The sequence below is a fragment of the Oncorhynchus mykiss genome, chromosome 18, assembly GCF_057628025.1.
Source record: "Oncorhynchus mykiss isolate SJ-2025 chromosome 18, ASM5762802v1, whole genome shotgun sequence".
Lineage (NCBI taxonomy): Eukaryota > Metazoa > Chordata > Actinopteri > Salmoniformes > Salmonidae > Oncorhynchus > Oncorhynchus mykiss.
Window position 1 is genome coordinate 6220001 of NC_143039.1, and position 8547 is coordinate 6228547.

Consider the following 8547-nt stretch of genomic DNA (forward strand, 5'->3'; position numbering starts at 1 on the left):
CTTATTATCTGGGGGGGGGGGGGGGGGGGCTGGTTTAGACTACAGTATAACTTATTATCTGGGGGGGGGGGCCCTGGTTTAGACTACAGTATAACTGGGGGGGGGGGGGGGGGGGCTGGTTTAGACTACAGTATAACTTATTATCTGGGGGGGGGGGGCCCTGGTTTAGACTACAGTATAACTTATTATCTGGGGGGGGGGGGGGGGGGGGCTGGTTTAGACTACAGTATAACTTATTATCTGGGGGGGGGCCCTGGTTTAGACTACAGTATAACTGGGGGGGGGGGGGGGGGGGGCTGGTTTAGACTACAGTATAACTTATTATCTGGGGGGGGGGGGGCCCTGGTTTAGACTACAGTATAACTTATTATCTGGGGGGGGCCCTGGTTTAGACTACAGTATAACTGGGGGGGGGGACCCTGGTTTAGACTACAGTATAACTGGGGGGGGGGGCCTGGTTTAGACTACAGTATAACTTATTATCTGGGGGGGGGGCTGTAACTGTTATTGATCTGTGATGGATGTCTTGTGTTCTGTGTTATTATGGTAGTCACCTTTTCATGTTCTCAGAGGGGAAGCGGTTCTGCTTGTTGTCTTGTGTTCTGCGGTTAGCTGCACTAACAGGACTGTTTCTCCTTTTCATTTAAACGGTTTCAATTGGACGATGACATCTGGTACTTTCCTGAAACACTGGAATAGATGTCTCTCTATACTATATGGAGAACAGTCTCTCTCTCTCTCTGTCTCTCTCTCTCTCTCTATACTATATGGAGAACAGTAATACTGACAAGAGTTATAGGCATCTCTCTAGATAGAGGGAGAGGCCATCAAAAATGTGATTCATTATTTAAATCTAAGTAGTAGATGAGGTGAAGACTGGGAGATGAGCGACAGCCGTATAATTTATACAGACGTCTTTACACACGGGTGCATAGGATTTATCTGTGTCTCTCTCTCTCTCTCTCTCTCTCTCTCTCTCTCTCTCTCTCTCTCTCTCTGTCTCTGTCTCTCTCTCTCTCTCTGCCTCTCTCTGCCTCTGTCTCTCTCTCTGTCTCTCTATCTCTCTCTCTCTCTCTCTGTCTCTCTGTGATTCTTTTATCTTTTTAATATTGGGTGTCCAATCAAAAACACGTCTTTTGACCAATGGGTAAAATGTTAATTGTGTAGATGATACTCCTCTAGGAAAACCGATAGTCCAAACCTCCACGTCTCTATCAGTCCAAACCTCCACTTCTCTATCGTAGTCCAAACCTCCACGTCTCTATCAGTCCAATCCTCCGCGTCTCTATCAGTCCAAACCTCCGCGTCTCTATCAGCCCAAACCTCCACGTCTCTATCGTAGTCCAAACCTCCGCGTCTCTATCAGTCCAAACCTCCACGTCTCTATCAGTCCAAACCTCCACGTCTCTATCGTAGTCCAAACCTCCACGTCTCTATCGTAGTCCAAACCTCCACGTCTCTATCGTAATCCAAACCTCCACGTCTCTATCAGTCCAAACCTCCACGTCTCTATCGTAGTCCAAACCTCCACGTCTCTATCGTAATCCAAACCTCCACGTCTCTATCAGTCCAAACCTCCACGTCTCTATCGTAGTCCAAACCTCCACTTCTCTATTGTAGTCCAAACCTCCACGTCTCTATCAGTCCAAACCTCCACGTCTCTATCGTAGTCCAAACCTCCACGTCTCTATCAGTCCAAACCTCCGCGTCTCTATCAGTCCAAACCTCCACGTCTCTATCAGTCCAAACCTCCACATCTCTATCGTAGTCCAAACCTCCACGTCTCTATCAGTCCAAACCTCCACGTCTCTATCGTAGCCCAAACCTCCACGTCTCTATCAGTCCAAACCTCCGCGTCTCTATCAGTCCAAACCTCCACGTCTCTATTGTAGTCCAAACCTCCGCGTCTCTATCAGTCCAAACCTCCACGTCTCTATCAGTCCAAACCTCCACGTCTCTATCAGTCCAAACCTCCACGTCTCTATCAGTCCAAACCTCCACGTCTATCGTAATCCAAACCTCCGTCTCTATCGTAGTCCAAACCTCCGTCTCTATCGTAATCCAAGCCTCCACGTCTCTATCAGTCCAAACCTCCACGTCTCTATCGTAATCCAAACCTCCACGTCTCTATCGTAGTCCAAACCTCCGTCTCTATCGTAGTCCAAACCTCCGTCTCTATTGTAGTCCAAACCTCCACGTCTCTATCGTAATCCAAACCTCCACGTCTCTATCGTAGTCCAAACCTCCACGTCTCTATCAGTCCAAACCTCCACGTCTCTATCAGTCCAAACCTCCACGTCTCTATCAGTCCAAACCTCCACGTCTCTATCGTAATCCAAACCTCCACGTCTTTATCGTAGTCCAAACCTCCACGTCTCTATCAGTCCAAACCTCCACGTCTCTATCAGTCCAAACCTCCACGTCTCTATCGTAGTCCAAACCTCCACTTCTCTATCGTAATCCAAACCTCCACGTCTTTATCGTAGTCCAAACCTCCACGTCTCTATCAGTCCAAACCTCCACGTCTCTATCAGTCCAAACCTCCACGTCTCTATCGTAGTCCAAACCTCCACGTCTCTATCAGTCCAAACCTCCGTGTCTCTATCAGTCCAAACCTCCGCGTCTCTATCAGTCCAAACCTCCGTGTCTCTATCAGTCCAAACCTCCGCGTCTCTATCAGTCCAAACCTCCACGTCTCTATCAGTCCAAACCTCCACGTCTCTATCAGTCCAAACCTCCACGTCTCTATCGTAGACCAAACCTCCGCGTCTATCGTAGTTTGATCTGTTTTTTTATCCTTGTTAGAATGGCCAAAATGTGGGCGACTAAATCAATGGAGGCGCAGAGGAACAAAAGTGGTCAAAAATGTAGAAAATAGCATTTGTGTCACCTAGGATAATTATCTACCAGGTTTTACAAAAAAAATTGTATTCGTCATCTTGTCTAATCCGGAGAACACAGAACAATATGAAGTTAAGATGGGAGATTGTTTTTGAGACAAGAACATAGAACATTATGAAGTTAAGATGGGGAGGAGAGGAGATGGGGAGACGAGAGGAGAGGGGGAGACGAGAGGAGGAGAGGAGAGGAGGAGAGGAGAGGAGGAGGGGAGGAGAGGAGGAGATGGGGAGAGGGGAGGAGAGGAGATGAGAGGAGAGGAGAGGAGAGGAGAGGAGATGGGGAGGAGAGGAGAGGAGAGGAGATGGGGAGGGGAGGAGAGGAGGAGAGTAGAGGGGAGATGGGTATTGTTGTTGAGACAAGACGTGTAGTATTTGTTTGTTTTAGTTTACCGCGTTTCATCTTCATGACAAGTTCCTGTTCTTTTTCCAAAGACTTCCTGTCACAACAAAAACAACAACACGCGTTCCTCTAACTTGTCAACAGAGCACTGAGCAAACACCAAACTTATTATTTTTTTTCCCAAAGCCTTTTACATTTTAATTTAACCTTTTGCGACCCGCAGAAACTACTTTGGAGACGACAACGACAAAAATGTCAAACCCTCAAAAGATTTTTGGCGGTAAAACCGTTCGGTCAGCGGAGTTCGGTGCTTTATTATCGAATGTTTTAGGTTACAAAATCACTTTTTTTTTTTGTAAATAAAGTTAAATATATTTCAGAGACCCCCCCCCCCCCCCCCCCCCCGCCCTACTGAATGATTCAGAACGACGTGAAGAAGTGTCTCGGTAAAAATGTATTTTCTAACAAAAGGAAGTGAAATGTTTTCTCCTACTCTGGGCAGAGTGGTGGGACATCCTACTTAGTATTGAATGTAATACAGAAGACCACATTGACTAGTATTCATGTCAACTAACATCCTGGAGCTTCCTGTCAACTAACATCATGGAGCTTCCTGTCAACTAACATCCTGGAGCTTCCTGTCAACTAACATCATGGAGCTTCCTGTCAACTAACATCCTGGAGCTTCCTGTCAACTAACATCCTGGAGCTTCCTGTCACGTCGTTTCATCCTAAGTATCTCTGTGGTCTTTGATCAATTTGTATATGTCCCAAATGTCACCCTATATAGTGCACTACTTTAGACCAGAGCCCTATAGAACCCTATTCCCTATATAGTGCACTACTTTAGACCAGAGCCCTATAGAACCATATTCCCTATATATAGTGCACTACTTTAGACCAGAGCCCTATAGAATCCTATTCCCTATATAGTGCACTACTGTAGACCAGAACCCTATTCCCTATATAGTGCACTACTTTAGACCAGGGCCCTATAGAACCCTATTCCCTATATAGTGCACTACTTTAGACCAGGGCCCTATAGAACCCGATTCCCTATATATAGTGCACTACTTTAGACCAGAGCCCTATAGAACCCTATTCTCTATATAGTGCACTACTTTAGACCAGAGCCCTATAGAACCCTATTCCCTATATATAGTGCACTACTTTAGACCAGGGCCCTATAGAACCCTATTCCCTATATATATATAGTGCACTACTTTAGACCAGGGCCCTATAGAACCCTATTCCCTATATATATATAGTGCACTACTTTAGACCAGGGCCCTATAGAACCCTATTCCCTATATATATATAGTGCACTACTTTAGTCCAGGGCCTGTAGTAGTGTACTGTATAGAGAAATAGGCTGCTAATGGATACTAGCTGATACTCTAATGAGAAGTCTTCCTAATATTTATTTACCGATACTTGGACAAGAGGGAATCCATCTTTTCCTTAGATCGGCCATTTTATTCTGTGTAACTGAAATGCCTTAATGTAAATACCTGCTCTGTAAATAACGTTTTTGATTTAAAAAAAAAAAATGTTTTTTGTTTATTTGCTCTTATTTTGTATTTTTTTTTAAAACAAAAGGGCAGAACTTACAAAATGTCCCCGCATCGATGCTGTGTGATTTTCTTTGTTTGTTTTTTAAATATTTTGATGATGGTTTTGTTTTTATATTTGTAATTTGAACCTATTTTCTAGTTTCCCTTTTTGGTAGAAATGAAACAAATAAATCCTAATCAAATAAAATCTTGTTGTCCATTTTTTGTCTTTTCCATTTTGTTGTCATGATTGAAATGTCTTTTTACTGCGAGGGTCCAACGTAGCAGACAAAGTAAGACTCCTTATCCTGGCGGGTTCCCCCAATAAGTTTCTCTTGACATCTTTTTCATGCCCAAGGGTTTCCCTAAACCTCTCGTCTACCATATGTTTACGTAGCAGGAAGTGCCTCGGCTCAGCACGTTAACATGTCTGTTACCAGTTGAGTTTAGGAGTTGAACCTGTTGTGCTGGTTTGACAGGTGTCTTACTAGGATCTTGGCTCAACTTGTTATTGTCATACCACAGATCACAAGAGAGATCTTAGCGATTTAAGAAGAGATTCGGTATCCTTTGAAAAATAGATTGAAAACATGATTGTGTTTTTACTTTTTTAAAAAAAAAGATTTTAAAGATAGTCTTTAGCTCGTTATACCATGTTTTAATGTGACGCAAAGAGGAAGAGCCATTCCTCAGGTGAGATCTGATAACTAACTGACGTGTTCTGGAATGTTTATTATGATTCTATAAATCATTCTAGAAGCTTTTTATTCATCTGATTCAGGAGACCGAAGACTGGCTTGGTTCCAGAGGATCATTCCAGAAGCTTTACTGTGAAACATTTACCTACTGGATACCATTCCAGTTTGTCAGCCCAGTTGTCTAACCCCTCCTAGCTCGCTTTATGAACTCCCTTCACTACATGTCTAACTCCTCCTAGCTAGCTTTATGAACTCCCTTCACCACATGTCTAACCCCTCCTAGCTAGCTTTATGAACTCCCTTCACCACATGTCTAACCCCTCCTAGCTAGCTTTATGAACTCCCTTCACCACATGTCTAACCCCTCCTAGCTAGCTTTATGAACTCCCTTCACTACATGTCTAACCCCTCCTAGCTAGCTTTATGAACTCCCTTCACCACATGTCTAACCCCTCCTAGCTAGCTTTATGAACTCCCTTCACCACATGTCTAACCCCTCCTAGCTAGTTTAATGAACTCCCTTCACCACATGTCTAACCCCTCCTAGCTAGCTTTATGAACTCCCTTCACCACATGTCTAACCCCTCCTAGCTAGCTTTATGAACTCCCTTCACCACATGTCTAGTCCCTCCTAGCTAGCTTTATGAACTCTCTTCACTACATGTCTAACCCCTCCTAGCTAGCTTTATGAACTCCCTTCACCACATGTCTAACCCCTCCTAGCTAGCTTTATGAACTCCCTTCACTACATGTCTAACCCCTCCTAGCTAGCTTTATGAACTCCCTTCACTACATGTCTAACCCCTCCTAGCTAGCTTTATGAACTCCCTTCACTACATGTCTAGTCCCTCCTAGCTAGCTTTATGAACTCCCTTCACCACATGTCTAACCCCTCCTAGCTAGCTTTATGAACTCCCTTCACCACATGTCTAGTCCCTCCTAGCTAGCTTTATGAACTCCCTTCACTACATGTCTAACCCCTCCTAGCTAGCTTTATGAACTCCCTTCACCACATGTCTAACCCCTCCTAGCTAGCTTTATGAACTCCCTTCACTACATGTCTAACCCCTCCTAGCTAGCTTTATGAACTTCCTTCACCACATGTCTAACCCCTCCTAGCTAGCTTTATGAACTCCCTTCACCACATGTCTAACCCCTCCTAGCTAGCTTTATGAACTCCCTTCACTACATGTCTAACCCCTCTTAGCTAGCTTTATGAACTCCCTTCACTACATGGCTCTGATCTGTCTCTGATTGGAGACGACTGGGCATCGGTCTCTGATTGGAGACGACTGGGCATCGGTCTCTGATTGGAGACGACTGAGCATCGGTCTCTGATTGGAGACGACTGGCCATCGGTCTCTGATTGGAGACGACTGGGCATCGGTCTCTGATTGGAGACGACTGGGCATCGGTCTCTGATTGGAGACGACTGAGCATCGGTCTCTGATTGGAGACGACTGGCCATCGGTCTCTGATTGGAGACGACTGGGCATCGGTCTCTGATTGGAGACGACTGGGCATCGGTCTCTGATTGGAGACGACTGGGCATCGGTCTCTGATTGGAGACAACTGGGCTGTGGCGGTGCTTCTCGGGGTGTTACATCCCTAATGGTACCCTTTTCCCAGCTACATAGTGTTGGGCTCTGGTCAGAAGTAGTGTCCTGTTGGTCTCTGGTCAGAGGTGTAGTGTCCTGTTGGTCTCTGGTCAGAGGTGTAGTGTCCTGTTGGTCTCTGGTCAGAGGTGTAGTGTCCTGTTGGTCTCTGGTCAGAGGTGTAGTGTCCTGTTGGACTCTGGTCAGAGGTGTAGTGTCCTGTTGGTCTCTGGTCAGAGGTGTAGTGTCCTGTTGGTCTCTGGTCAGAGGTGTAGTGTCCTGTTGGTCTCTGGTCAGAGGTGTAGTGTCCTGTTGGTCTCTGGTCAGAAGTAGTGTCCTGTTGGTCTCTGGTCAGAGGTGTAGTGTCCTGTTGGTCTCTGGTCAGAGGTGTAGTGTCCTGTTGGTCTCTGGTCAGAAGTGGTGTCCTGTTGGTCTCTGGTCAGAGGTGTAGTGTCCTGTTGGGTATAGTGCGTCATTATAGACGTAGACTGGGAGTTGCGTCACTCTGACAGCGTACAACCTGCAGGATTCCCGCTGAGACACTGCTGCACATCAACACTGTTCTCGTTTGATGTGAGATCAGGAAAAAGGAAAACATTCTTTCATCGTTTAGGTAAAGAAAGGGAATTCCCCCTGACTGACTCTCTCTCTCTCTCTCGCCTTTTCTCTTTGTCTCTCTCTCTGCCTCTCTCTCTCTCTGCTTCTCGCTCTCTCTCTGCCTCTCTCGCTCTCTCTCTCTCTGCCTCTTGCTCTCTCTCTGCCTCTTGCTCTCTCTCTCTCTGCCTCTCGCTCTCTGCCTCTCGCTCTCTGCCTCTCGCTCTCTCTCTCTGCCTCTCCCTCTGCCTCTCGGCCTCTCTCCCTCTCGGCCTCTCTCCCTCTGCCTCTCTCCCTCTGCCCCCCCTTCTCTTACCCTGTGTCTACATGTGTTCTTAGTTTGAGTCTCAGCATTAACCCTGGATGTAATGTACCCCGTTGTCTAAAGAAAAGGAATGAGAGAGAAACAATGGAAGCTCCAGAGGATCCGATCAGACTCTTCCTCCCGAGATGTCCTCCTTCACATCTCCTCCTCCTCTCTTTCTTTCCATCTCTCCATCCATCCACAGAATCCTCTCTTCTCCCTGGAGAGGGGGTCCGGTTATTGTTTTAATGTACAGTCAGGGACCCTCCCACCCACTCAGTTTAAAGGTGACGATCAGACCAGATATATTTTCTCATAACCTGCTCATGCTGGATCAATAAGACTAAGGGTCGCATCCCAAATGGCACCCTTGTTCTCTACAGAGTGTCCTATATGTCGGCCCTGGCCAAAAGAAGTGCTCTCTTTGGGTCGCGACCTCCTGTTAGCAGAACAATAGACAGTGTTCCGTACTGAGGGGGAAAACACCCCAAACAGGGAGGGAGACTTATTATTTCAAGTGGAGGTCGTTAAGGTCAAGGAGAAGGGGTTAGAATGATGTACTG

At 46.1% G+C, this 8547-nt stretch overlaps 1 long non-coding RNA gene across 3 annotated transcripts; it reads right to left on the reverse strand.

The window, feature by feature from the left end:
* Positions 1–961: 961 nt before the first annotated feature.
* Positions 962–1524, reverse strand: LOC149975365 (uncharacterized). 3 transcript variants are annotated; one of them, XR_016488228.1, is made up of 2 exons: positions 1424–1524; positions 962–1201 (listed from the first exon to the last, which is right to left on the reverse strand). It is a non-coding gene; the product is annotated as an uncharacterized LOC149975365 (long non-coding RNA). The 3 variants fall into 3 exon arrangements; XR_016488229.1 differs by having other exon boundaries at positions 1398–1490; XR_016488227.1 differs by lacking the exon at positions 1424–1524 and adding an exon at positions 1324–1416.
* Positions 1525–8547: the final 7023 nt, after the last annotated feature.